We start from the raw sequence: 14,806 nt of genomic DNA, 5'->3' as shown, positions 1-14,806 counted from the left end.
CTACACTGTTGACTTCTCATCTTATCTCTATTATTTCTTGCCTAATATTTACAGTGGATCTAAATTTTCTAGCTTCATAAAGCAGAAATTTGTATTTTTTTCAGTAGAATCATAACCATGCATATGCCTGTACTTGTACCTCTCTACGTTATTGAGCACGTGAACTGAGGATCTTGATTATAGGTAGGTGGCACTGTTACTCGGATGTTCTTTTACTGTATTATTTTTTGTCTAATCCCATTAATGTCTGAGAGATTGGAGCTATCCCCCTTGTTATTTCTCCCTTCTATTAGTATGTGTTTGAAGAGCTTGCTGGTCACATCCGTCACGGTCTGCATCCTTCCCGGTGCCTTGGCTGATGCCCATCCCGGGACATTTCCAGTTTTGCCCACGTGCTTTTCTTCTCCCTCGTTTTCTTAATTTGCTTCCCATCTCTGTCACCGTCCTTCTATGCATGCATTTAGCACAGTCCCTGTTTTCCTGATGGCTTTCCCCTTCACTGTTATGGAATGTGCCATGTCTCTGGCCTTACCTTGCCTTGAAGTACACCGAGCCGGACACCACATGCTGATGACGGAGTCAGCCAGCCTCTTGCGCTTGCTTGGGCAGTGTGTGCCACTGTGGTCTCCTGCCTACTCTCAAGCCGCATCCTACACTCCAGGCCCTTCTCTTGGGGACAGCACAGTTTGTCCCTGCTTTTTATCTGCCCCTCCACAAACTCTGCTCATAGATTTACCCACTGATGTCCAGTGTGGTCACTGATATGCTGGATTCAGGCTCACGGTTTGCACTTGGTTTTTGCTTTCTCATATTCATTTTTTGATTTTTCTCTTCTGCCTTTCTCTTACATAGGTTTGTGTATTTATAGCCTTCCACTGTACTTTCCTGCTGGCTTTTTAGTTTTGCTGCTTTGTATTATTTTGCATTTATCCTAGGGGTGGAGTTATCCATTCTCAACCTATAACTTTGGGTTAATATGGCATGAAACCTAAGAGCAGACTCTGTGGCCGCCAGATAGGTCTCGTGCATCATGCACCCCAGGGGAGCATTCTAAGCTGGCCTCCAGCTCACCACAGTCCTCCTGCCTCTGTCTGCCGAGTGCTGGGGAATGGCATACATTTTAAGTAAGAAAAGACCACTTTCACCTCAGCCCCTGGGTTATTTCAACGATGATATTTTTCTATCCAATTTTTTCCACTTGGCATTGATTGCAGCTTATTCCCCACACCATGTTCCCAGCCTCCTTTCCCCACACTTGGAAGCCGCACCTTCAGTCCCGTCACTGCTCCAATTCCTCTCAGCACACTGAATCTGCTTTCCCTGGCCTTCCTTCCATGACGCCGTGGGCCCTGCAGCTCTCGCTCTTCCTCTGCTCAGCGAGAATGTATCTGCCACAGGTGCCAGGCTGCCTTGCTGGCAGGACAGGCCCTGAGTGCCTGGCTTTGCGGCTGCCAGGTGACCTGGGGCCTCCCTGCTGTGGGGCACAGCCGGACTCATGGCAATGGCCAGGTGCCACGCTGTGGCCTAGGTGAGGGGCTCCTGAGAGCGGGCCATGCAGGCTGTGGCAGGGTGGCCTAAGTGAAGGGCTCCTGAGAGGAGCAGGCACCTAGTTGGGACCTAGGGTCTTAGTCTGCTGCTCCTCTTCCTTTTCTTCTTGGCTGTGAGGCATCCTACCACTAAGCCCCAGCCCCAGGCATTTTGGTGTTTGTCATTTTGGAGATAAGGTCTTGCTAAGCTGCCTTTGTGGGACTCAAGCCTGAGGTCCTCCTGCCTCTGCCTCCCTAACTCTACTACCTTTGAGGTGCACGTTAGCTCCTGTCTTGTATGAGTCTGTGCACTGGACAGTGCTCTAGGCAGGTGAAAATGAAGGAAGAAAAAGAAGCCAGCTGGAGGGACCTGGGGCTTGCAGCTCCTTCGAAGACCACTTGCCTGGCCTCTAAGGCCTTGGCTTCCACGTATGGCGGCATGTGTGCACTTTCAAGGCACAGTTCTGTGTAGGAGAAGCACTCTCCAGAGCAACAGGACCAGCAAGTTTCGAGATATGCATGGATGGAGAGAGAGAGAGAGAGAGAGAGAGAGAGAGAGAGAGAGAGAGACACTCAAGTGGATGGGTGGATGGACAGATGAATGGGTGGGTAGATAGATGAATGAACAGACAGATGGAACAACAGGCGGACGGATGGATGGATATGTGGGAGTAGATGGGAGGATGAATGGTAGATAGTTGGTTAGCAGCATTGTGGGGGCTGAGAGGTCCGGGGTCTACCAGCAGCAAGCCTGGGGCCAGAAGCTGGTGTGTTGTTCTGGGCTCTGAAACAGGCCTCAGGCCCAGACAATACGGTAGGCAAATCTGCAGGCTGATGGGCTCCATCCAAGAAGAGCCAGCGCTTCCATCTCACCGAAGGCAGGAAAGACTGATGCCCCAGCTTACACAGAGCGGAGAGATGCTGCCTCCTACTTGGTCCTTTACTTCGCCTGACTGGGGAGGCCCACCACACTGGAGAGGGCAGTCTCCTTCCCTAGCCTTCGAGGGTCCGCTTTGCCTGGGAACGCCCTCTCAGAGACACCCAGGATGAGGTGTAGACAAATAGCTGGGCATCCGCAGGCCCAAGCAAGTCAGCACCTAATATGAACCACCAAGCTCTGGGGGGACGCTCGGTCTTCTCCCATCGGGTGTCACTCTTTCCACCCTTCCTGTAATCCCTTAACTTTCCAGCATCTGGGCTCCAAGGCCAGGCTCTGGCGTCCAGGCTAGGTCGCTACTCTCTATGGAACTGGAAGCTTCGAAAATACTTAGTTTCCACCTAATTACAAAAGCCCTAGTTGTGGGATTATCCTAATGCAACCCTTAAAAAGATGTGGAAATCTCAGTAGCAGTCCTACTAACAGCCCTTCAGTCTGAAACAGAAGAAAGAAGGAAAAGCAGACCTGTTACACACTGTGCTTGGATTCTGGACGGGCATGCTTCATTTTTAATAAACGAGTTCTAATAGCTGACATTCAATATCTTAGCCACATAGGAAATAAGACAGGCCACGGCCAGAAGAGGTCAAGTGTAAGAAGTGGAAATTCTGAATAAGAGGACAACTGGGATTCACCGAGTGATAAATATAGCCTATCGAGTGAGTTCTTGGTCCCAGAGGAAAGGGGCTCCACAGACTCAGCGCTGCGGGGCGCCAGGTTCCCAGCCACAGGGCAGCCAGGCCGGCCTCTCGCCCAGCTCCCCGCAGCCCCTCGCCGTATCCTCTGCACGGACCTCTCCAGAGCCCGGTTAAGCGAGAATCCTCTGGGTAGGGGAGGCCGGGAGCTCTGCCTAAGGCCCTGAAGCTCAGAGAACTGCGGCCACTGTCACCGAAGTGCTGTTGAAGCTCGGACGGGCAGCCATGGGCTCTGCGTCTTGGACCAGAGTTTCTGGGGAAGGAAAGGCGGTGAGGCCTGCGGCAGCGTCGCACATTTCTTTTGTCCCGAGAGACAGAGCTGTGCTTGGGCTGGCGCGTATTATTTTGGGAATGTGTGCGTGCGCATGCGCAAGCACGGCTGCGTGCGTGCTCACGCGCGTGTGCGTTGATCCTCTGTTCTCCGGTGAATGAACACCTTTGCCTTTTGCAGACAACGCTTTCCTCACCATTTCTGTGATTTGCTTCCCTCAGGTACTTTTATCTTGCTGTGGGGAGGCAGAGGGTGGAAACACAGACGCCTCATCCAAGACCCTTGGCTTTAGCCTCTGTGCCGAGCACTTACAACGCTAGCGATGAGGAAGAGCTACACACAGCGCCCGAGAGGGCCCCTTCACGGATCCAGCCCGAATGACGCCCACTCGGTGACTTACCCAAGGGCACGACTCCAGCCGCGGACGACTCCAAGGAGTGCTGTGTCCAGCCGGTGTGCTACATGCTGGGGTGGAGGCAGCCGGCGCACAGGCTCAGATCAGCGGGCATGCCACCCCCTGCAGCTCGCGTGCGCGTGTGCTGGTGTGCGTCACCCACTGCCGCAGCATCCTGCCTAATGCCCCTGGGGGCAGTGATACACACCTGCTAATATGGACTCTACAGCATCACAGGCAGCGTGGAACAGATGAAGAACCTGGAGCTTCACAGGTGGACGCCCAGAGGCGTCACCCCACTATCTCAGACTCATAGTGATCCTCCTGTTTTTCAGCTGGGATTACAGGCAGGGGGCTGGAGCTGTATGTGGTGCTGGGGATCAAACCGCAGCCCCTGCACTTGCCTAAACGTGCCTAAGCAGGCGCTTTAGTCCACTAAACTATCTCATCTGCCCCGAATTGCTGACGCCGAGCTCTCTGGTCAGCTCAGACCAGCTGGCGGAATCCTCTTCCTGCTCGAGGATGCCTCCCACTGGCGAGAGCCCAGCGGAACTGAGCCGGGACGGTCTGGGCTCAGGGGTCCCCAGAGAGGGAGTAGAACATTAGCTCTGGGGGTGTCCGGTGGGCGCTTCCGGGAGGTGCTGCCCTAGGTTAGGTGGACCCAGCCGTATCTGCACTGCCAACATAAGACAGCTCAGTGCGGGCTCGGGGGGAAGAAAGGAGTGGGGAGAACTTACGTGAGTTCACTCGCAGGCTGGCTCCTGCCCTCCTCCAGCCCCCTGCCCAGCCTTCAGGCTCGGGTTGACTGACCCGCCCGGCTCTTGGTCTCTGGCTTTTGGACAGCAAATGTGAGGTCTCCCGGCCTCTGTGTCTGTTCCAGCCCGTCCTGTAATGAATCTCCTTCCGGGAGTCCATCTGGCAGCCCTGCTTCCCTGGAGACCCTTCCCTCTCGCCCACTGCCTGGTATCTTGGGCCTGGCCCACGCCGCCCGCCTGCGCCTCTTCCTTCACTGCACGAGGGCTGAGTTTTCGCCTGGCTGCTCGCAGGATGTGCTTGGGAGGAGCAGGCTGTCTGGGACTCAGGAGGCTTCCGGGGTGGCCAGGCCACAGCAGTAAGGCAGGGTGGGGCAGGAGAAGCCCAGGGAGGGCTGAAGCAACCCTGTGTTGGTGTCTGTAAGGTTCCCGCCATGGTTGCCCCGAGGACGGGACACTCGGCCTCAGTTTCACCCTGAGAAAGCAGACGTTTCACGGGCCTAGCGCCGCCCTGGAGTCCTATGCTAAAGTTGCCCCAGTGAACCTTGAGGGTCTGAGGAGCCCGGGCCCCCATCCGGTCCTTCCTTTTCCATTTTAAGAAGCTGAGTCGAAAGGGAGGCATCCTGGCCAAGGTCACACGGCAAGGTCAAGAGTCAAGGGTCAAACTGACTCCTGCTCCATTTTGCCTATTGCTCCCTCGGAGAGGCGGGAGGCAGGTGTGGCAGGTGGACCCATCCTCCGCGTGTAGAGCCAGCAGAAACGAACCCAGAGAGTCTTCTTTTAGGAAGGAAATGCGTTTTTATAATCCTTCTGCTATGGTGGTGGGAAAAGGTCCTTCGGGTCCCCAAGGAGTCTTAGGAAAACCTCCATTAAATTCTCGTTTTCAGATCAGCCTGAGTCATGATGACTAATACACCCCGCTGGCGTGTTTTCTCAGCGCTCCTCCTGTAGTGTGGAAAGGGAGAGCAGAGGAGGGGTCGGCACGCTTTAGGAGAACATGCAGATGTGACGATCGGGAAGGTGCCATGGCTGGGCCCGCCTGGCCACCTCTTCGTGTCCAGTCGGGATGCCAGGCAGAGGCTGTGGGGTACAGGGAAGGGGACCAGGTGGCCGAAGGCAGCCTCGGTATGGCACCATGCTCTCTCCTGGGGGAAGATGACCATGCAGCTACCCCTGCTGGGCACACTCTCCCTGCCCCTTCTCCTGGGGCTTCCCCCTTTGGCCATCGCTGGCTATCTCCACCTCCCACGGATCAGTAGTTGCACGACCTGCTACACATAACACCGGCATCCCCGCTGCCCAGTGAGTTCAGTTCACGACGTGTTGACTCATGCCAGTGTGCTTGGCTGGTGCCCACCACGCTGGGTCCGAGATGTGGCCATGGACTCTGAAGGCAGCCCGGTGAGGCGGAGCTCTCCCACGGTGCTAGTCCCCACTCCCTGCCTCCTCCAAGCGGAGGAAGTGGGTCCAGATGTCGATTCCTTGGCTGGGGGAGCAGAGAGCCCTGGAGGGGACCCTGTCCCACACAGGTCTCGGTTTCTTGATTTTTCCGCCTCAGTAACTCGACAGTACCAGCCCCGGGCAGCGGGGGTGCGGTGATGTCCTCAGAGCTACAGTTCTGCAAGGCCAAGGTACTCCACCCACAAACGTATTCGAGTTGGTTTTGTCCACGCATCTCCCAGCGCACGGGCTGGCGGCGGCTGCTGAACGCCTTGCATACAAGCACCTTACGGGCTGTAAAGTGCGCCAATGCTGTGCTGTTTAGTCCTCTCACCCCGGTAGGAGTGCAGTCATCCTGCCGGCCTGGCGATGTCCAGATGACCCCCGGAGGTCAGAGAGCGGCTGGAGGACATGGCCCCAGGGAGCGGAACCAACGCAGGGGGTGCACGGCTGATACTGCATCCAGGCACTGCCTCACCACAGACAGGCAGGCCTGGACACTGCCACCCAGTAGGTGGGGACAGTCGGGCCATTCCCAGCTGTGACCCCAGACAGGGAAAAGCTCTCCATGCAGCGCACTGGCTCCCTCATTGCTTTGGTTCTTGTTTACATTGAGTGCTGGGAAGAGTCCAGACCCCTACCCCCAGCTCAGTAGGAGTCCTGCCTTCATACCCAGTCCCAAGCTGTCACTCAGCTCACGACCCTCCCTGCCCGAGCCCCCAACACCTTGCTCTGAGCTGTGTGCACAGCCAGGCGTGCGCCTTGTGCCTTTCACACTGAGGGTGAGTAGAGGTCTGAGCCATACACACCCTGACCAGGGGCTGCCATGTAGACATGGGGATGGTCCCTGCAGCAGGCCAGCCTTCAGGAGGTATAGGCAAGGAGGGAGCAGCCCAGTCAGGTTCCCAAAGTCACCCAAGGTGCTGTCCCCAGAAGAGGAGACCTCAAGGGAGCCAAGTGCCAGACCCAAAACCAGAGGAATGGGGGAAGAAGCACATGAAGTTGTTATGTCGGTTATCTCCTTTCCTCCCCCACTTCCTCCACGGCTCCTCCCACCCTCTTGCTCCCTGGCATCCAGGCCACACTCGAATTCCCCGCCTTCCCACTCCCTCACCTCCAGCTCTGCCAGGACAGCTTTGCCACTGCAAAATGTTCCACAGAGACAAGGCAGGGCCTGGGCTCGCCACCTGGCCTCCCGAGGTCTGAGTACAGCAGGGGCACCCGGCCCCACCCCTGTTTAACCACTGAGGCAGCCCTGTATGCTGTCTGAACACTGCCACCAAGTCTTCAACCAACTCCAAACCAAGGTTACTATGCACTGGCCTCTGCATGGGGGCCCCAAAAAAGCCCAAGAGAGGGGGCTGCTGAGGTGAGCGCAGAGCCCCCCTGAAGCCACCTATTAGGCCTCCTGCAGTCCCTGTCATCCACCTCCTCACAGGAAGCACACGTGCCCCTCAGTGGCAGTTCCCACGGAAAATGTCCCACACGTTCACTCTCAGGGGTCGTAAGCCTCTCTCATAAAATCCCACACTCAGCCAAGCGAGGGAGTGCGCACCTGCAATCCACACACCGGGAAGGCCTAGGCAGGAGAATCTCAAGTCTGAACTGAGGCTGGGTAGTTCAGTGACTTAGCAAGACCTTGTCTCAAAATAAAAAAAATAAAAGGTTTGGGAATGCAGCTCAGTTCAGAAGCCCTGGGTTCAATTCTCAGTGTCACCAAAAAAGTAAGTAAATAGATGTGATAGATACATGACAAACAGATAGATAGACAGATAGATAGACAGACAGACAGATGGAAACACAGATAGATAGACAAATCCAGGCTGACCTGCCTTGCAATTTCCCATCAGCATGCAACACGTGTTCAGAAAAGTGCACCACTTTCACCCTGGGATCTGCACAGGTAAAAGGATACCCACATGAGGGACAGAATCTTTGCTGCCCGGAAGTGTTTCCCATATGCCAGCCCCAGCTCCCCACCCCTCCCACATAGGGTGGCCTCCAAACCTCCTGCCCCTTGCACCTGCATTGCCCCCAGGGATTAAGAATTTGCACCCTGGGGCTGGAGAGATGGCTCAGTGGTCTAAAGCACCTACTTAGAACAAGCTTAGCAAAGCCAAGGGACCACGGTTCAATCCCCCAGCACCACATGCCAGCCAGCCCCGCCCCCTGGTGGGCTGAGCTGGCCACACACACACACACTAAATAAATGTAAAAATAATAAAAAAAAATTAGAAAAAAAAAAAAGAATTTGCACCCTGCAGGTGCCACAAGCCTGGCATCTCCCCTGAGGACATCTGGGGGCATGGTCAAGAAGAGGCTGGCGGCCCCCCAGGGGCTCCTCCTGTGTTTGACTGTCCAGTCACCTAGGTCCTTACTCCACACGCAGGGGAAATGTCAGTGGAGGGGCTATCTGATTGAGAAGCTCAGCTGTGGGACAAAGGTCAAGAGCAAAGGGAGAGCGAAATGAGACCTATAAGGCAGGGCACGCTAGAGGCTGAGGATCTCCGGGGCCAGGCCTTGTGGTACCCACTGTGAAGGTGGCAGAAGCTGAGACACACAGTGACATTTGTTCCAGCTGGTTGGTCTCGGATCCCTGCGCCCCACTTCCGCAAGCTGTGTTCTAAGCCAAGTCCCGCACAACACTGCTGCTCCTTAGGCACTGCATAAGGGAAGAGTAACGTGGGACACACAGGGAAAGTGCATGTGGCACCAAGGTTACTCTTAGCACTGGCCAGGGTGCTCACAGTACTATGGGACCAACACCACCACCCAGGTCAGGAGCGTGGCCACCGCCCGGAAATCCTGTGCCATGACACAATTGGGCTCCAGCTCAGAGCCAGGCAGGAGTTGGGGGGCCCTCGGGGGGCCTGCAGGGCACAGCGTCCCAGGTCTCCCCACTTGAACTTTCTAGTAATCGTAATGGAGAGGTAATTCTCATAATTGATTAGGCACAGTTAATCCTAGTAATTAGGTGAGTAATTCTAATAATTTAGTTCAGTCACTAGACCCAAATGGCTATCACTTCAAAGTGTGACCGTTATAAAAGGATGCCTGAGGTCTCTCCTACTTCCTGCCTACACTGAGCCTCTAGAGTCTGTTTTGCATTTCACACCTGCAGTGCATCTCAATTCAGGCTGGCCACTTTCAAGCACCGTGGCCTCCAGTGGCTAAATGTTCCACAGCTAGGTGATGTGGCTCTAGACAACTCCTGGGATGCTATTATTTTGGTTTAGATCAAAAATGTCCCCCAAAGGTTCCAGTGTGTGGCAGCTGACTGAATCCTAAGGCCCTGTGCTCATTGGTGGATTTACCCAGAATGAGTTCAAGGCTGGCGATGCCAGAGGAGCAGGGGTCTGGTGCGAGGAGCCCAGTGCGGCATGAGTGTGTGGCACCTGTCCTGCCTCCTCCCTGCCTCCCTGCTTCCCCTCCACGTCCTGGCCACCATGACATGAGCAGCTCCCTTTGCCAGGCTCTTCCACCATCTGTTTCTGCCTTGGAGCCAATTTACCATGGACTGAACCCTCCAAAAATCATGAATCAAAATAACCCTCTCCTCCTCTGCGGTGTCAGATACTGTCCCAGCTGAGATAGCTGTGGGCCTGCTACATTACCTCTTAGAAGATGTTTATTAAGTACACAAAGATTCTAAACTATAGTTTTATTTGTTTATTTGAAATGTATTTAGTACAGGGTCTATAGGGTCTCACTACACAGACAGGACTCATAGTGATCCTCCTGTTTTCAGCCTTCCAAGTGCTGGGATTACAGGTGTGCTCCACCACGCCCTGGATTGGGGCCAGCGCCGCATGCCGGGGATTGAAGCCTGTCCTTGCACCTGCCTAAGCAGGTGCTTTAGTCTGCTGAGCTATCTGGCTGGCTCTACAGCATTATTTTTAATACAAACATTTCTTGAGTCTTTCTTTTCTTTGAGGGGCCAAGGGTTGAGCATAGAGCCTTGGCCCTGGAAGGCAAGCGTGGTGCAAGCTGGACCCCCAGCCCATCGCAAACATATTTCCCAGTTGTTTAAAAAGATATGCTTGGAAGGTATAGAAATAAAAAATATCCAAAAACGGGGAAAGCATTTTTTTACAAGTTTGATATCACAATACCCCAAACTGGGTGGAAATGTGCCACGTCATGTGCTCATAACAGCATCTGATGCAACGGCATGCACTTTAGCTGAGTCACGAGGCAGAGCGAACTCTTCTGAATTTATTGCATCCTTCTACTCGGAGACTTAAGTGAGCAGCACACAGCCCAAGGAGAAGCTGTGTAATTCCCTGGGACCTGCCGAGAGAAGGTCATTTGCAAGGAGGATTTAAGGTTTTAAAGCGCATGTCAAAGCTTGCAATTGGGCTGGGAGGCAGGGAGAGGACTCCTGGAGGTGGGGACTCCGTGCACTCCAGGAACGTGGCAACCCTGCACCCGACAGCATCCTTTAGAAGAGAAGGAAGAGAGACAGTGCTACTGGCTTCCATGGTTTGCAACTTGTCCATGCTGTATTGGGCCCCCTTCTCATTTGCAAATTCACTGAAAGGCACTGATTTTTATAAATTCACTTATTTATTTTCATCAGTGTGTGTTTACAGTTCATAATGATCACACCCCTCATGTGAAGCTGGGGCAGGCACGAAACATACCTTCATCCCCTCTCTTCCCTCTCCCGGTCCCTCTTCCCTTCCCTCCCTCCCACTCTCTTCTTGAACCCCTCCCTATTCTCCAAAGAGCCTGTAGGCACATAAGGCCTGGGGAGAAAGGCGAGGGGAGAGAGCAGGGGGTAAACTTGGGGTTCCACATTGGGAAGTCCCATCTTCCAGGAACAGGAGAGGCTGAGAAGGCAGAGCAGCCAGGACAAGTCCTGCCCCTCCTTCAGTTCCCTGGGGGTAAGCATGGTCCAAACACTGAAGTGGTCACAGGGAGGTAACCGCAGCTGCTCCAGGGTCCTCCTCTTGTGCTCGTTCAGCCCTGACATCTACTCTCTGTGCCTGTTATCAACCACAGGCAGTGACAGCCCTGCCCCAGACACCACTGCGTCTGTACTGCGGCACATCCTGGGCAGCCCAAGAGGCCTGGACCCGAGAGGTTCCCAGCCGAGTCAGGGCGGGAGAGTAAGCTCTTCAAGGCCTTTCTGTAGTCAAGGAGAATTGGAAGACCTCTTCCATTTACCATCTACAATTATTTTCAGCCACATGGACCAGCAGGACATTCCAGAAGTTATGCAGCAAAAATCAAATGGGATCAACAAGGCACCAACGTGGAACTGAGACAGGACGGCGGGAGCCGAGCGACTGAGCGCAAAGCCTCGTCAGCATTGACTCACCAGCGAGTCTAGAGTCCAACCTGAAGTCCCCACACAAGGTGACGTTCACAGTCAAAGGAAAAATTAATGTCTGGAGTGAATTTTCTCACCTCCACTCCAGGCAGAGTTTAAAGGCCCTCAACTCCGACCTCCTCTCCATGGTAGCCTCAGCCGAGCAGGAAGGCTGCGGCAGGGATTGTGATCCCAATATCTTTCCAGGAAGGGCCTTAGAGGTCAGATTCCTGCCACCCCACAGAGCTCGTGGCTCGCCTTTCTTCTGCTTCATATGATTATTTTTAACTGTAGTCACATACACATGACACGAGGTTTACCACCATAGCCATCTTCATTGCTCGGTACTGAGAACGCTCACATGGCTGTGAACCCAGCAGCTGGCAAAACTCCCTCCAGACCCTTTCGCTGACAACCCCTACTCCTCAGCCCCCGGCCTGGCGACCACCTTCTCCCTTCTGTCCCTGTGGGTGACTGCCCAAGGCGCCGCAGGTCAGTGGCCCTGTGTCGCGCTCATCCCGGGGAACTGCACTCTTTCACAGGGAGACTCCTCAGGCCCCGCCCCGCAGCACATGCCGGCCTGCCCTTCCCTCCTGAAGGCCGCACGGTTGTCCACTGTTCTCGGGTGCATGCTTCCTCTCACCCTTCCTCCTTGAAGGCCCCCTGGGCTGAGCCTGTCTTTTGACTATCGTGAATAATGTGGCTAAGAACGTGGGTGTTTGTGTCTTTCTTTACACCATTAAAGGGCCTCTGAGATTATCCCGCCCATGGCTCATATCCAGAGAATAATCCAGTCCTCAGCCCAGGAGATGACATCCAGCTAAAGCCCTGTCTGCTGAGCCCAGTGCCTGGTGCCACCAACGCCCACAGCAAACTCAGAGAGGAAGAGGCTCCTGGCCGAGTCCTCTAAGGGACAGGGACAGGCCGGGTTGAGAGAAAAGCCGCTGTCACTGCCGGGAGCCCACTGTCCATGGGGAAGTTAGCTGTGGTCCCAGCCGCAATCCGTCCTGGGGCGATGGACCCACACCACAGCCGCCCACCCTCAGGACTCTGCAGCCCTCCACGTGCGCTCACTGCTGCAGGTGAGACCCTCGTCCAGCAGTGATTCCTCAGCAAGGACTTCTTCTCGGCCTAAGGAGCTCAAAACAAGGACACCACTAACAAAGACCAGCGCCTGAGCACGCCGGGCCGGAGGGAAGCAGCCGTCATCCTGTCCCGCCTGTCCTGCCGACCTGTGCCTTTGCCAAGTGCAGTGACGCAGAATGTCAGAACAAATGCACGGCACAGGTCTTCATCTCACAGGAAGCGAGATGCCAGGGCGTAGGGGGACGTGGGATTAAATTTAAGACCAGGCGTCCCTCAAAACATGCTGGCTGGGTGGCGCTCTGCTACGACGTGGCATCTGCGTTTGTTCCTTCCCGAAGCCCAGCGAGGCTATGAGAAGAATATGGCTTTAAGAACTAAGATTCACCCCAGCAGGCATTAATGATGTCCAGAAAAGTATGTGAGCAATCTGACTCGACATCCTCCAGACGTTTGTATCTGTCCAACTCAGGCCGGGGGGAGCGCTTCGTTTGCTCAGCCTTTTGATAGTGCCCAGCCACGATCTCTTAGCCCCACAAAAAGCTCCAAATAGACTCTCCAGGACTTCAGCTGCCTTAAAATATAGACTTGCATTTATCTTGGCCACATTAACGAGATCTGTTTGACCAATACATTTGTATTTACGGTGACTCGGGGCAGATTACGGTTGTTAAAAGCTGTCCTTGGGACATGAAAACACTGCTCTGTCATTAATACGTTCTGTAATATAAACTATGATGTCAGGTCAGCGTGAAGGGTAAAAACGCTCCTAAAGTATGCACACATCATTTTTTAAAGCAATTGAGCCTAATGGAATAACAAAGGTCATCATAACAAACCATTACAGTCTTCATCTGGGCAGCGCCAAGCCTCCGAGAGCGATCACCCTTCCTGCAGTGTTATGGCATGCAGACAACAGGGACGGCTCACGATGAGTCATCGGAGCTCCAGGCCGCGGTAGCCGGGCGAGCGCTGGACAATCAATTATTCACGTGTTTACAAAGAGCCTTCCTGGCTGATGTTAACCAGGGCTGCTTGCAGGGAAGAGTTCTCCAGCTGTCCTCGGCCAGCTGGGCCTCCAGCTACACTAACGAGCGGCTTTAATCGCTCAGCGAGTCACCCACGGTCACCCGGGGAAACTCAATCCCCTCGAGGCTTTACTGGGAACGAAATATTAATCAGGAGCGATTATGGCGGAGTCTGTTCACACCGCTCCTGGCGCCCCTAGCGAGGGAGAGAGACGGCAGGCTTAGATGGCACCATGCTCGCCCGGACTGCCCCGGTGAAGACAAAGTCGGACAGACAAGGAAGGAAAGGCAGTTCTCGGGCCGTTGAGGGTACTCCCCGCCACAGGTATCAGAGCTGGCGGGGGGCACCAGCCAGGAGCCTGGTCAACAGCCTAATGTGGGTGAACGTGACCCACCCACCTGAAATGGTCCTGGAGGAAAGAAGGGGATGGATGGGCACCACTGCTCAGACCCACGATGGCACTTAGCACAACCTGCAGGTTGTCCCAAAAGACAAAGAATGTGACTGTCGCCACTCCCGTCTCCAAAAGAGCCCGCAGGCAAGGCCGCTGACCACCCCCACGCTGGCCCCCAGCACCACACTGGGCAGGACAGCAGGGCGGAGTCACAGCCCTAGCCTGGTTTTTTCTCTCTTCGGAGCTTGCAGGCAGAACAGACACAGTGACACTTTCATCATACTGTGTCCAAGAACACCCGGGTCCAGAGATAGGTCCTCCCTCCCACTTGAAATTGGGCAACTTAAGATGCTATTGTGACCCTTGGTCTGCGTCTGAGAAAGTGGCAGGCGGGAGGCCTGCGTGCCCTGCGCATCAGGGTCCCAGGACACTGGGACATTCTGCTTCTCAGAGGGGAGGTGGGAGCTAGCCTGAGACATGTGGCACTTCTAACCTCTAACCTTTAACCTCCCCATCCACTCCCAGCCTTCAGTCCTGGTCAGCAGATGAGGGTGACGGCAAGACATCCCTCCCGAGAAGGGCCTCCCACACCTGCAGGACCCCTTGAATGCCGGCTCCACTCCTGCCTCTGGGGCCCTAGCCAGGACAATGCCTCTTCAAAGACAGGCACAGCGAGACCCTGGGGAAGGGCACCATTCAGCCCAAACACATGTTGTGGTCCTCCTGATGGGTCTTGCTAGAGCCCTCTGCAGGCCTCTGCCTCTGAAGAGGACAAGCCACACCTGTGGTCCCAAGCTCACAGGCACTAAAGGTCCTCCTGTCCTCCTGTCAAATACTTTCTCAGCCCACAGGCAAAGTCTACAGCCAGGGCCACTCAGGAATTACGTGATCAGGGGGCTCAGGACTGCTGAGTACGCATCCCCGGTCAAGGCTGTGTGGAATAAGTGCTTTCCTGGCAAGTGCAAGGACCT

The sequence above is a fragment of the Octodon degus genome, unplaced genomic scaffold, assembly GCF_000260255.1.
Source record: "Octodon degus isolate 3935 unplaced genomic scaffold, OctDeg1.0 scaffold00017, whole genome shotgun sequence".
NCBI lineage: Eukaryota > Metazoa > Chordata > Mammalia > Rodentia > Octodontidae > Octodon > Octodon degus.
The sequence above is the reverse complement of the archived record's forward strand: the minus strand, read 5'-3'. Positions refer to the sequence as shown.